The sequence below is a fragment of the Cherax quadricarinatus genome, chromosome 79 (assembly GCF_038502225.1).
Source record: "Cherax quadricarinatus isolate ZL_2023a chromosome 79, ASM3850222v1, whole genome shotgun sequence".
NCBI classification, from domain to species: domain Eukaryota; kingdom Metazoa; phylum Arthropoda; class Malacostraca; order Decapoda; family Parastacidae; genus Cherax; species Cherax quadricarinatus.
This window is the reverse complement of record NC_091370.1, coordinates 3,413,449-3,427,838: the sequence shown is the minus strand read 5'-3', so window position 1 is coordinate 3,427,838 and position 14,390 is coordinate 3,413,449.

The following is a 14,390-nucleotide window of genomic DNA, read 5'->3' as shown; positions in this document are numbered from 1 at the left end:
CACAGAATCATACTCCTGCGAAGCTAAAAGGTCGCTCAATGTCGATACAATGTTAGCGTCCATGTCAGCATCCTCTCTTGCTTGAGGGCTCTCACGTCCACCATATTCTACCACATCGTGGTTGACCGTACCAGGTAGAGTCACGCTGGATGACTCCACGGGCATGGCCCGATCCACCTCATCACTCCACGATTTCAGGCGCGGTAAGTCCTCGATTACTTCATCTGCCAAATTCCGTCGAGGAGCCTCACCATCCGGACGATGACCACTTCCTGAGGGCGGCTGGCGCTTGACGCATTGTGCAGCAATGTGGTCCAATGCTCCGCAAAGGCGACAAGTTCGTCTCTGACCAGGATACGTAACGTACACCTGGGTACGGAACTCCTCTAGGTTTATGTACGAAGGTATTGGTTGGCGCAGGGACATTTTTAACGTAAACGACCCTTCCTGTAAACCAGCAAAGCGGCCATCAGACCACCGACACATAGTAACCTGGTGGATCGTCCCATAGCATTTGAAGGCGTCACGTATGTCAACTTCGTTAGCCTCAAAAGGCACGTTTCGCACACGTACCCATGTATAGTAATGTGAAACGTCGTGCAACTTAACTGTGACTGCTGGGGTTACTTGCTTGCTGACATCCTGATACTGGTTGACAATCTGCTCGTAGATCTTGGTATCGCAAAACTTGACGAATATCCGTGATAGTCCATTTAAGGCAACGCCACACAGGGATTCACGCTGGATGCCATATACATCGCAGATGATCATCGGCACCAATACATTAATCGATAAGCTGGGGATTGTGCCCTTTATAAGGTCAATACACACAGTATTAACTCTTCTTCGATAACCCGTCGCCATTGTTGTTGTCGTCTCAAAGCTCCTCCACCAGGTGTCGGGACTGAGGAGAGAGAGCTGACGACCGCTCAGCACAGCGTCTGAGCAGGGAATGACTGTTATAAATTGATCTTAGGATTAAGGCTTGTCAGGACGCAGTTCCTGACGAATCGATCAGTCTATCTCTTGTGTTAATATGACTTTGTAATGGTCCAAGTAGGACCGAAACGTCGTCGTAAGTTTCTCTCTCCTATGTGCGGGTTATTTGTGTATTTTGTCTAAAGGTGTTGTATGACCTCTACGTTTTTAACTCTTTCCTCTGATCAAAAATATAACAATTCTGACCGGCATCAATCTTCAATTTTGATGCCTCGCATAAAAATGGCTGGAATGCGTCATGAGTTAAGGCTATCTAGACACAAATTTTGTTGGCGTATGTGCAGTTACAGAGAAATGCACTTTTTGGTCAGCTTGACATATAATTTTGATGCGTTTTCCTAAAGGTAAACAATCAGTATATATATTCGGTTATGTAAATTATGTTGCGATTTTATGAATCAAACTCATGTCAGTGAGATAATTGAATAATGTCTCTTCTGCTCAGAAATAAGTCAGTGTTTGACCGTCACCTGCTGCGTCTCGAAGCATGTTTTCTCACTAAATGTTTACATTCTTCCATGGTATCTTATTTTTAATATCTCATTCCATATGCTTTATAGTTTGTCTTGTCCATTCAGCTTGTGACACTTTATAATCTACTCCAGCTCTTCACTATTCCTACAAGATCTTATTCCTAGTTGATGAATAAATGAAAAGCATCGTTCATCATTAAGAGCTCTTCAAAATAGTCTCTCAAGATTCTCATCTTTCGAAACCTAACATTTCGCCTCTTTGATTCTCGAAAAATTAGACGGGTGTAACATCTGAGTATCGTTATTTGTAGACGTTTCACCATCCAGTAGCTTTATCAGATTCTTAAAGAATACAGTTCATCATTAACTAGAAGGCTGAGGGACTGATTACCTCGCCTTCTGTATATAGATCTACAGTCATCACATTATATCCTTGAATTGTACGGCGAAACGTCTACAAATATACTCAGATGCTGCGTATGTGTTTAATTCTTTATCTTGTCAGTACTGTATACTGTTCATGTACATCTTTGATTCTTATCTCCAAAGTGTGTTTTAAGGTTTATTGATTTATTGTTATCGCTCCAAAAGTTTTTGTTTCCAGTAAGAGTTGCTGATGAAGACTTACCCTTTTTATTAACATTTCCTTTATAACTTGTTAATCTCTCTATTTACTCTTCTTTTAATCACGTTTACATTCTAAACGCCTTTCATAAGCTAATGTTTTCTTCATTATCGACTTATTTACTCCATCATTCCCCGAGTATTGTTCTTCCCACACGTACCCCATCGTCTAACAACCCTAGACTTCAGTTGAACAATGTAGCAGCTGTTCCTTGTGGGTTTAGCACTTAGTTTTGTAATAATCGTTCAAGAGATGTTTATACCTCCCTCTAATTGTCTACTTTAGTTCATTTACTTCGACTTCTCTCTTACCTCTTGATAAAATTCTTCGTTCTCTATTTCCCTCTTACTAAAATTTCTTTAAATAATGACCTGGTATGCAAATCCCTCTAAAAACGTACACATTCAGGCAGATATATATTCCAGTTGGCTAATTACCACAATAATCGTCAGTCTCGGGACGACTACCACGACAGTCGTCACAGTCTCGGGACGACTACCACGACAGTCGTCAGTCTCGGGACGACTACCACGACAGTCGTCACAGTCTCGGGACGACTACCACGACAGTCGTCAGTCTCGGGACAACTACCACGACAGTCAGTCTCGGGACGACTACCACGACAGTCGTCACAGTCTCGGGACGACTACCACGACAGTCGTCACAGTCTCGGGACGACTACCACGACAGTCGTCACAGTCTCGGGACGACTACCACGACAGTCGTCACAGTCTCGGGACGACTACCACGACAGTCGTCACAGTCTCGGGACGACTACCACGACAGTCGTCACAGTCTCGGGACGACTACCACGACAGTCGTCAGTCTCGGGACGACTACCACGACAGTCGTCAGTCTCGGGACGACTACCACGACAGTCGTCAGTCTCGGGACGACTACCACGACAGTCGTCAGTCTCGGGACGACCACCACGACAGTCGTCACAGTCTCGGGACGACTACCACGACAGTCGTCGCAGTCTCGCGACGACTACCACGACAGTCAGTCTCGGGACGACTACCACGACAGTCGTCACAGTCTCGGGACGACTACCACGACAGTCGTCACAGTCTCGGGACGACTACCACGACAGTCGTCACAGTCTCGGGACTACCACCACGAGTCGTCAGTCTCGGGACGACTACCACGACAGTCGTCAGTCTCGGGACGACTACCACGACAGTCGTCACAGTCTCGGGACGACCACCACGACAGTCGTCACAGTCTCGGGACGACTACCACGACAGTCAGTCTCGGGACGACTACCACGACAGTCGTCACAGTCTCGGGACGACTACCACGACAGTCAGTCTCGGGACGACTACCACGACAGTCGTCACAGTCTCGGGACTACCACCACGAGTCGTCAGTCTCGGGACGACTACCACGACAGTCGTCAGTCTCGGGACGACTACCACGACAGTCGTCACAGTCTCGGGACGACCACCACGACAGTCGTCACAGTCTCGGGACGACTACCACGACAGTCAGTCTCGGGACGACTACCACGACAGTCGTCACAGTCTCGGGACGACTACCACGACAGTCAGTCTCGGGACGACTACCACGACAGTCGTCAGTCTCGGGACTACCACGACAGTCGTCAGTCTCGGGACGACTACCACGACAGTCGTCACAGTCTCGGGACGACTACCACGACAGTCGTCAGTCTCGGGACGACTACCACGACAGTTGTCAGTCTCGGGACGACTACTACAACAGTCGTCACCGTCTCGGGACGACTACCACAACAGTCGTCACAGTCTCGGGACGACTACCACAACAGTCGTCGCAGTCTCTGGATGACTACCACAACAGTCGTCACAGTCTCTGGATGACTACCACAACAGTCGTCACAGTCTCGGGACGACTACCACAACAGTCGTCACAGTCTCGGGACGACTACCACAACAGTCGTCACAGTCTCGGGACGACTACCACAACAGTCGTCACAGTCTCGGGACGACTACCACAACAGTCGTCACAGTCTCGGGACGTCTACCCCAACAGTCGTCAGTCTCGGGACGACTACCCCAACAGTCGTCAGTCTCGGGACGACTACCAACAGTCGTCACAGTCTCGGGACGACTACCCCAACAGTCGTCACAGTCTCGGGACGACTACCCCAACAGTCGTCACAGTCTCGGGACGACTACCCCAACAGTCGTCACAGTCTCGGGACGACTACCCCAACAGTCGTCACAGTCTCGGGACGACTACCCCAACAGTCGTCACAGTCTCGGGACGACTACCCCAACAGTCGTCACAGTCTCGGGACGACTACCCCAACAGTCGTCACAGTCTCGGGACGACTACCCCAACAGTCGTCACAGTCTCGGGACGACTACCCCAACAGTCGTCAGTCTCGGGACGACTACCCCAACAGTCGTCACAGTCTCGGGACGACTACCCCAACAATCGTCAGCCTCGGGACGACTACATCAACAGTCGTCAGCCTCGGAACGACTACCCCAACAGTCGTCACAGCCTCGGGACGACTACCCCAACAGTGGTCACAGTCTCGGGACGACTACCCCAACAGTGGTCACAGTCTCGGGACGACTACCACAACAGTCGTCAGTCTCGGGACGACTACCACAACAGTCGTCACAGTCTCGGGACGACTACCCCAACAGTGGTCACAGTCTCGGGACGACTACCACAACAGTCGTCACAGTCTCGGGACGACTACCCCAACAGTGGTCACAGTCTCGGGACGACTACCACAACAGTCGTCACAGTCTCGGGACGACTACCACAACAGTCGTCACAGTCTCGGGACGACTACCACAACAGTCGTCACAGTCTCGGGACGACTACCACAACAGTCGTCACAGTCTCGGGACGACTACCACAACAGTCGTCACAGTCTCGGGACGACTACCACAACAGTCGTCACAGTCTCGGGACGACTACCACAACAGTCGTCACAGTCTCGGGACGACTACCACAACAGTCGTCACAGTCTCGGGACGACTACCACAACAGTCGTCACAGTCTCGGGACGTCTACCCCAACAGTCGTCAGTCTCGGGACGACTACCCCAACAGTCGTCAGTCTCGGGACGACTACCCCAACAGTCGTCACAGTCTCGGGACGACTACCCCAACAGTCGTCACAGTCTCGGGACGACTACCCCAACAGTCGTCACAGTCTCGGGACGACTACCCCAACAGTCGTCACAGTCTCGGGACGACTACCCCAACAGTCGTCACAGTCTCGGGACGACTACCCCAACAGTCGTCACAGTCTCGGGACGACTACCCCAACAGTCGTCACAGTCTCGGGACGACTACCCCAACAATCGTCAGCCTCGGGACGACTACATCAACAGTCGTCAGCCTCGGGACGACTACCCCAACAGTCGTCACAGCCTCGGGACGACTACCCCAACAGTGGTCACAGTCTTGGGACGACTACCCCAACAGTGGTCACAGTCTCGGGACGACTACCACAACAGTCGTCACAGTCTCGGGACGACTACCACAACAGTCGTCACAGTCTCGGGACGACTACCCCAACAGTGGTCACAGTCTCGGGACGACTACCACAACAGTCGTCACAGTCTCGGGACGACTACCCCAACAGTGGTCAGTCTCGGGACGACTACCACAACAGTCGTCACAGTCTCGGGACGACTACCACAACAGTCGTCACAGTCTCGGGACGACTACCCCAACAGTGGTCACAGTCTCGGGACGACTACCCCAACAGTGGTCACAGTCTCGGGACGACTACCCCAACAGTGGTCACAGTCTCGGGACGACTACCCCAACAGTGGTCACAGTCTCGGGACGACTACCACAACAGTCGTCACAGTCTCGGGACGACTACCCCAACAGTCGTCACAGTCTCGGGACGACTACCACAACAGTCGTCAGTCTCGGGACGACTACCACAACAGTCGTCACAGTCTCGGGACGACTACCACAACAGTCGTCACAGTCTCGGGACGACTACCACAACAGTCGTCACAGTCTCGGGACGACTACCACAACAGTCGTCACAGTCACGGGACGACTACCACAACAGTCGTCACAGTCTCGGGACGACTACCACAACAGTCGTCACAGTCTCGGGACGACTACCACAACAGTCGTCAGTCTCGGGACGACTACCCCAACAGTGGTCACAGTCTCGGGACGACTACCACAACAGTCGTCACAGTCTCGGGACGACTACCACAACAGTCGTCACAGTCTCGGGACGACTACCACAACAGTCGTCACAGTCTCGGGACGACTACCACAACAGTCGTCACAGTCACGGGACGACTACCACAACAGTCGTCACAGTCTCGGGACGACTACCACAACAGTCGTCACAGTCTCGGGACGACTACCACAACAGTCGTCACAGTCTCGGGACGACTACCACAACAGTCGTCACAGTCTCGGGACGACTACCACAACAGTCGTCACAGTCTCGGGACGACTACCACAACAGTCGTCACAGTCACGGGACGACTACCACAACAGTCGTCACAGTCTCGGGACGACTACCACAACAGTCGTCACAGTCTCGGGACGACTACCACAACAGTCGTCACAGTCTCGGGACGACTACCACAACAGTCGTCACAGTCACGGGACGACTACCACAACAGTCGTCACAGTCTCGGGACGACTACCACAACAGTCGTCACAGTCACGGGACGACTACCACAACAGTCGTCACAGTCACGGGACGACTACCACAACAGTCGTCACAGTCTCGGGACGACTACCACAACAGTCGTCACAGTCACGGGACGACTACCACGACAGTCGTCACAGTCACGGGACGACTACCACAACAGTCGTCACAGTCTCGGGACGACTACCCCAACAGTCGTCACAGTCTCAGGACGACTACCACACATGCCACGAAATCACAAAACATTTAGACAGCTTATCTTATCTTATCCATGAACATCAGTGAGTGCATCTTTTGATGTATATATGATGTGAGATATATCCTGAAGTCTTCTATATATATCGAGGGAGGTATCTTGAAGTGCATATATATATAGGTTTACTATCTATTTTAATGCAGAAAGTGATTTAAAAATATACGTGAGCAAACACTAGGACATGTTAGAAAACGTTTCGGTCCTGAGACCTTGATAACTTCTGACACAGAGGTTAAAATCATATATCCTAGTGTTTGCTCACGTGTCTTTTTAAACCAATTTGTAGGTATCTATTATCAAGGTTTCTACCAATGTTGAAAGTAACTTGAATGTTAGTGCATAAGTTGATTATGGCCTTAATGATCCTCGTGTAGTTGATGAATATTTAACGAATAATGTATAGTATTGTCCTCTTCGCTTCCGGGCTGAGTGGACGTGCTGCGCAGGCGCTCCCGATTCAGTTGATTTTCTGCGCAGTTTACCTGTTTTGAGCAATCAAAATGGCGGACAGACATGGACGCAGGGTGAATACTGTCTGTGTGGTGCTGGTACGTGGTGCCCTGAGTAGTTCTACAATGCAGGTGCTGCTGCCAAGTATCATCCGCGATGTGTATGGCATACTGAACGAAGAGTTGTATGGTGTAGCAGTGAATGGAGTGTACAGGATCTTCATCAAGTTCAAGAGTGCTGGGTTTTATGCCAGCATAGTCGACGCGTTTCAAGAAAAGAGGATGACCGTTAATTCTGCAGTGGAGGTCTGCCTACATGACGTATCAAGCTATGTAACGTGGGTAAAGGTGAGAAATGTCCCCTTTGAGGCCTTGGAATATGATGTTGTGGAGGTATTCCGTAGGTATGGCAAGATCCATTCGGCACAGTTGGGAGTGTGGAAGGATGGGCCTTATATGGGGCTGCCAGAGGGGTCTTTCACATTGAAGATGACATTGAGACAACCTATACCATCGTACGTTCTGATGGAAGAGTTCAGAACACAGGTTTATGTATATTATGCAGGACAGCGTCGGACATGTAGGCTGTGCGAGTCTTATCACCATATGGCGGCCCAATGTCATCAAAGGCAGGGACGGAGGGAACAGGTGCCAACAACTGTGGAACGACAGCTACTCTCCTTGGCACCTGAGACAGGTGAAGCTGCAAGACAGGCGTCTGGAAGTTGGAGTGAAGAAGTAGACAGAGCGGAGTCGGAGATGGGAGCGTGCGCCACGTTACCTGTGGGAACTGTGTCTGAGCGACCATCTACGAATGAGACTGTTGACAGAAGTGACTTACAACAGGATGGTCTGTTGGACGAGGTCTTGAAAGACTTCTTGGGGGAGGTGAAAGACAGTCAGGAAGGGGAGAAGGACGGGAGGGTATTGGAGGGGGTAGCAGCTGCACAAAAGTGTGAGAACACCTTGTGCAACGAGAGTAAGCAGCACACGGTGGAGGTTGAGGTGCACCAGGAGGACATGGATGCTGAGGCAACGTGTGGAGGTGGCACACGTAAGCGAGCAGCTGGGACGTCTGATATGGAAGATGTCTTAACGCCAGGGCAGAGATCTGGAAAGAAACCTTGGAAGACCGGGCTAGAGCTACCGGGGAATGGTGGCACCGGTTCTGTGGTGCTGCAAGGGTCGAAGGAAAAGGGGGGGAAACGGAGGTCTGGATAGACCAAGTGACAAACGTGGCTATATATATAGTCAACAACCACGTCTTTCAAGCAACCTTCAAAAGCGGCGGGGAAAGCCGCCTTTATTGTAATAATTCAAGGTGGTCACCATTAATGTTAACGGCCTGAGAGATGAGATTAAGAGTGTGGATGGAATGGTTTTTAAGGAGATTTGATGTGGATATATGTTTCATACAGGAGCATAATTACAAGTTTGGATGTGAGTTGCGCTTGAAGGGTTATAAGTTATATGTGAGTGGATCGGTGAGGTTAAAAGGGGGGGTTGCTGTGGCTGTGAAGGAAACCAGTCCCTTGCGTGTGTTGGGGTGGGAGGAGGGTGGGGGTGGAAGGGTGGTGCGGGTAGAGGGAGAGTGGGGTGAGACAAGGGTTTGTTTTATAGGAGTATACATGCCGGCGGATGGAAATGCAGCAGTTAAGGTAACTTTCGTGAGGGATGTTTTGCTTTTTTATTTGAGGGGATTGCCTTTAGTTACTGTGATAGGAGGAGATTGGAATTGTGTTATACGACAGGGTGATGTGGAACCGAGGGGGGCGGGGTGTGTGTTGGGGTTTTTACGCAATGTGTTGGGGGATGTGGGAGTTTTAGATGTAGTGGGGAGGGGTGGTTGGAGGATTGAGTATACATTTGTACGAAGGGGTTATGCTGCACGTCTGGATAGGCTCTATGCTACGGAGGCAATACGAGTTCTGGGAGTTAGGACCTTCGATGTGGGGTTTTCGGACCACAGGGCGGTTATTGCGGATCTTGATTGGGAGGGTATGGTTAGGATACACACTGGTTATTGGAAATTAAATGCGAGACTTGTGAAGGGGGAGGGGGTGAGTGAGGCTTTTGGGGACTGGTGGCACTCTTTTTGGGGATCAAGGGATGTGGGGTCGTGTGTCTTGGAATGGTGGGAGAAGCGAGCTAAGCCGGGTATTGCTGGATTCTTTAAAAATAGGGGACGGGAAGAGGCCAGGTGGAGGTATGGGTTACAGAATTATTTGGAATGTCAGCTGAACGAGTGTTATGAGGAGGAAGTGGGGAAGCAGTATGGGACCGTGGAGCAACTTAGAGGTAGACTGGCGGAGATACACAATGACAGATTTGATGCCATGTGTGTGAGGGCAGGATTGGAGGCTGTATTGTGGGGGGATAAACCTTCAGGAAGTGTTTTAAGACGTTTTAGGGTAAGGCAGAAGGAGTCAACTATTTTGCAATTAGAGGTGAGTGAGGATATGGGTGGATATCATAAGGGACAGGTGCTTACTACTACAGAAGGCATGAGTAATTATACTGATTTCTGGTTTCGAGAGAAATGGAGAAAGGGGGGGAGGGCGATGCTTTTGAGGAAGTGTTGGAGGGGGGGTGTGGGTTAGGGCAGAAAGAAGTGGGGGGGATGGAGATGGGAGGAGCGATTAGTGTGGGGAAAGTTGAGGAGGCAGTGTTTAACATGAGTACTGGAAAAGCACCAGGCATCGATGGGATTTCAAATGATTTTCACAGAGTTCATTGGGAGCGTATTAAGACTTGTCTGGTGGAGGTCATGAATTGTATGCTGCTTGAGGGCAAGCTAAGTCAGACACAAAGTATTGGAGTGGTGGTGTTGGTTCGGAAAAAGCAAGTGGGGAGTGTTTTAAGTGCGTATAGAGCTATCTCACTAATGTGTTCTGACTATAAGATTTTTGCAAAGATATTAGGTAATAGGATGAAGAAGGTAATTGGTGAGGTTGTACATAGGGGACAGATGGGTATACCGGGACGAAGTATGAGAGTTGGGCATGGGTGCATAAGGGACTTTTTGGAGGGTTGTGAGGGGGGAGGACTTTTGGGTATTGATTGGGAGAATGCATATGACTGTGTGAATAGAAAATTTTTGAGGGCTTGTTTGTTGCGTCTGGGGTTTGGACTGGGAGTGGCGAGGTGGGTTGATACGCTATACTCAGCGGCTATGGTACGGGTCCAAGTTAATGGCAGATTGGGAAGGCTGGTTAAAATGGAGAGGGGATTACGGCAGGGGTGCCCTCTTTCACAAATTCTGTTTGCGTGCATGCAACATCCGTTCTATGGGCTCGTTGAGGGGGTGGGAGCTTTAAATGGGGAGAGGGAAGGGCGCTCAGGCATTGTGGGGTATGTGGATGATACCACTATCCTGATAGAAGGGGTGGAGGAATTGCGTATGGTGGGGAGGGTGTTGGGGATTTTTGGGGAGGTGTCGGGAATGAGAGTAAATAGGGCGAAATCGTGTTTACTGGAGGTGGGTGCTTGGGTGGGGGGGGGGGGGCTTGGGGTTGGAGTTTGGGTGGGCATTGGTGGATAATTTGAAGATTTATGGAGTTTTATACATGGCGAATGCGGAGGAGGCTAGGCAGGTAAATTCAGAGAGGGTAGTGGAGAAAGTAGTGAGTAGATTAAGGGGTTTACGGGCGAGAGATGTCACATTAATCAGCAGAGGGCGGTAATAGTTAATTCGCTGGTTTACAGTAAGGTTTGGGGTACAGCGGAAGTGTATCCTTTGAGAACACAGGACGTACAAGAAATACAGAGACGAGCTCTAAGTTATGTTTGGGGTTTTGGGAGAGCATGGCTGAGCAAGGAAGTGGTGATGTCGAATGTGCGCAGAGGGGGTGTGGGTCTTTTAGCACTGGGGCCGAGGGTGAAAGCGATATATGTAAAACAGTCATTCGTCAGGGCTGGAGGGGAAAGAGGGGTAAGAGTGGGGAAGGTGATGGGGGATGTGGGGAGGTAAAGAGTTAATTGAATGTGAGGATATGCTGAGGGTTTTGTTATTGGTTAAAGATGTTGAGCGACTTAAAGTGGGGCGTTTGGTATCATTGAGTGGGAGGAAGGAAATCCTGCAGGGCGTATCGGTCTATCCATTGTATGATTGGGGGACGATATGGGAAGACTTCAGGAGGCTCAGGTTAATGCCTAGGGTACGTGAGTTGGTATACAGATTCATGATGGGGATCCTAGCTTCTAAAGCAGTTTTGAGTTTAATGGGTTTGGTGAGGGAACCGTCCTGCAGTCAGTGTGGTGAGCTGGAAACGGCATTTCATGCGGTTTATTTTTGTGAAGAATTGAGGGAGGTACGGATGTGGTTGGCGAGGGTTTTTAGTCTGTTAGGTGGGGGTAATGTAGAGACCCTGCGAGCTTTAACATTAGAGGTAAAAGGGGTATCACGGGAGGTAAAAAGGGCGATTATGTATGTGGTAGTGGATTTTCTGTATATTTCCTGGGGAATGAGAGATGCTGGGGGTAGGATTCGAATTAAGGCAATTGCAGCGCGTATATACAGGACTGCTCGTAGGAACAAACTTATTTATGGGAGTCAGTGGGGAGCTTGTTTTCCAGAGAACTACAGAGAGATTACAGTCAGTCGTCTCCTGCAATTGGTACAGTGATAACCATGTAGGGGACTGGCTTTCTTTGGTAGTCGGGTTTCCAGTGGTGGTGGCGTGTATGGGAATGGTTTTAGCGAATGACAAGGGTGGATGGTATGTAGTGTAATGGATTATGGTTGGGTGGTAACTAGTCTGATTCCGGTTGCTGTTGTAGGAATGGAACAAGTAAAACTGTGTGCACGTGTGAATTGCTTTGGGTATGGAGGTGAATGTGTGTGAATGTAGTGTTTGTGTTAAAAGTAATGTATTATAAGATAGGAAAACTCCCGGTGTGTGGCGTTATTATGAGGAAATCAAGATATGTCAGGTAAAATGGTGTTCAGGGTTAATTTAACTTTCTGGCTTAGATCATAATATATCAGATGAACGATTTCGTGGTTCTTAACAAACTTTAATGTACAGTAATTTGTGTTTTTTTTTTTTTTGGAGTGGTGAGACACTCCTGTGTCAAATTAGTAATATATCATCTGATGGATGAGGTAAAAGTTTGTATATATGCCACAAACAATTACGAATAACAAGTGTTGTGTTGTTTCTGTGTACACAGTTTTATAGATAATATTTAAATTTGTATTCACTTAGCTTGTTTTTTAACTTTTGTGTTATGGTTCAACGTTTAGTTGTTGCAGGGATGGCACAAGAACACCTGGGTGTTCAAGTGTGAATGTAATGGTTCAACGTTTAGTTGGTGCAGGGATGGTACAAGAACACCTGGGTGTTCAAGTGTGAATGTAATGGTGCAACGTTTAGTTGGTGCAGGGATGGCACAAGAACACCTGGGTGTTCACGTGTGAATGTAATGGGGCAAAGTTTAGTTGTTGCAGGGATGGCACAAGAACACCTGGGTGTTCAAGTGTGAATGTAATGGTGCAACGTTTAGTCGATGCAGGGATGGCACAAGAACACCTGGGTGTTCAAGTGTGAATGTAATGGTTCAACGTTTAGTTGGTGCAGGGATGGCACAAGAACACCTGGGTGTTCAAGTGTGAATGTAATGGTTCAACGTTTAGTTGGTGCAGGGATGGCACAAGAACACCTGGGTGTTCAAGTGTGAATGTAATGGTTCAACGTTTAGTTGGTGCAGGGATGGCACAAGAACACCTGGGTGTTCAAGTGTGAATGTAATGGTTCAACGTTTAGTTGGTGCAGGGATGGCACAAGAACACCTGGGTGTTCAAGTGTGAATGTAATGGTTCAACGTTTAGTTGGTGCAGGGATGGCACAAGAACACCTGGGTGTTCAAGTGTGAATGTAATGGTGCAACGTTTAGTTGTTGCAGGGATGGCACAAGAACACCTGGGTGTTCAAGTGTGAATGTAATGGTGCAACGTTTAGTTGGTGCAGGGATGGCACAAGAACACCTGGGTGTTCAAGTGTTGGTGCAGGGATGGCACAAGAACACCTGGGTGTTCAAGTGTTGGTGCAGGGATGGCACAAGAACACCTGGGTGTTCAAGTGTTGGTGCAGGGATGGCACAAGAACACCTGGGTGTTCAAGTGTTGGTGCAGGGATGGCACAAGAACACCTGGGTGTTCAAGTGTGAATGGCTCTGGGTATGGAGGTGCATGTGTGTAAATGTAGTGTGTGGTGTATGAATGTAATTTTCTCAACGATAAGAAAGCTCCCTGTGTTTGGAGTTATTATGAGGAAAACATGATACAATGTACAGTAAACTGGTGACTAGGGTTAATTTATCTTTATGGCTGAGTTCATAATATATCAGATAAACAAGTTAGTGGTTATTAAACAACTCTCATGTATAGTAAATTTGTTTTTTTTTATTAGGGAAATATAATAATGTACATTCTTTAGGGGTGGTGATACACTCCATTGTCAAAATAGCAATGTAACATTTGATGAACTCTAGTAAAGTTTGTATATATCCCAATCTGTTGGTGATATTAGTTTCTTTGCTTCGAGGTGAAGGGGGAAGATTAGTAAAAAATTTTCTGTCAGGATCAGATCTATCAAAATTAACGGTAATCGTGACAAGTGTATGGAAATATAAAATTAACAGTGTTACAGAATCAGTTATGGCATTTGTAAGGATTCTGTATGAAGGATATATAAATAACAGTGGAAAAAATAATGCAGATTGTAGTTTTGGGGTCATCTTTGGCTATAATAATAATAATGATGAATATTATGTCATCTTGTGTAATCTTAACTTAACATAGTAACATGGGATATAATGTATAAGGGATGAGGGACAGTTTGTGACAACACAACGTTAATCGTCTGTGTTCATTTAGACAATGAAATTTATAATTTTGTGTAAGAACTGATACTGTGGTCTTTTATCTATTTAATGTATTGTGGTGTTTTAAA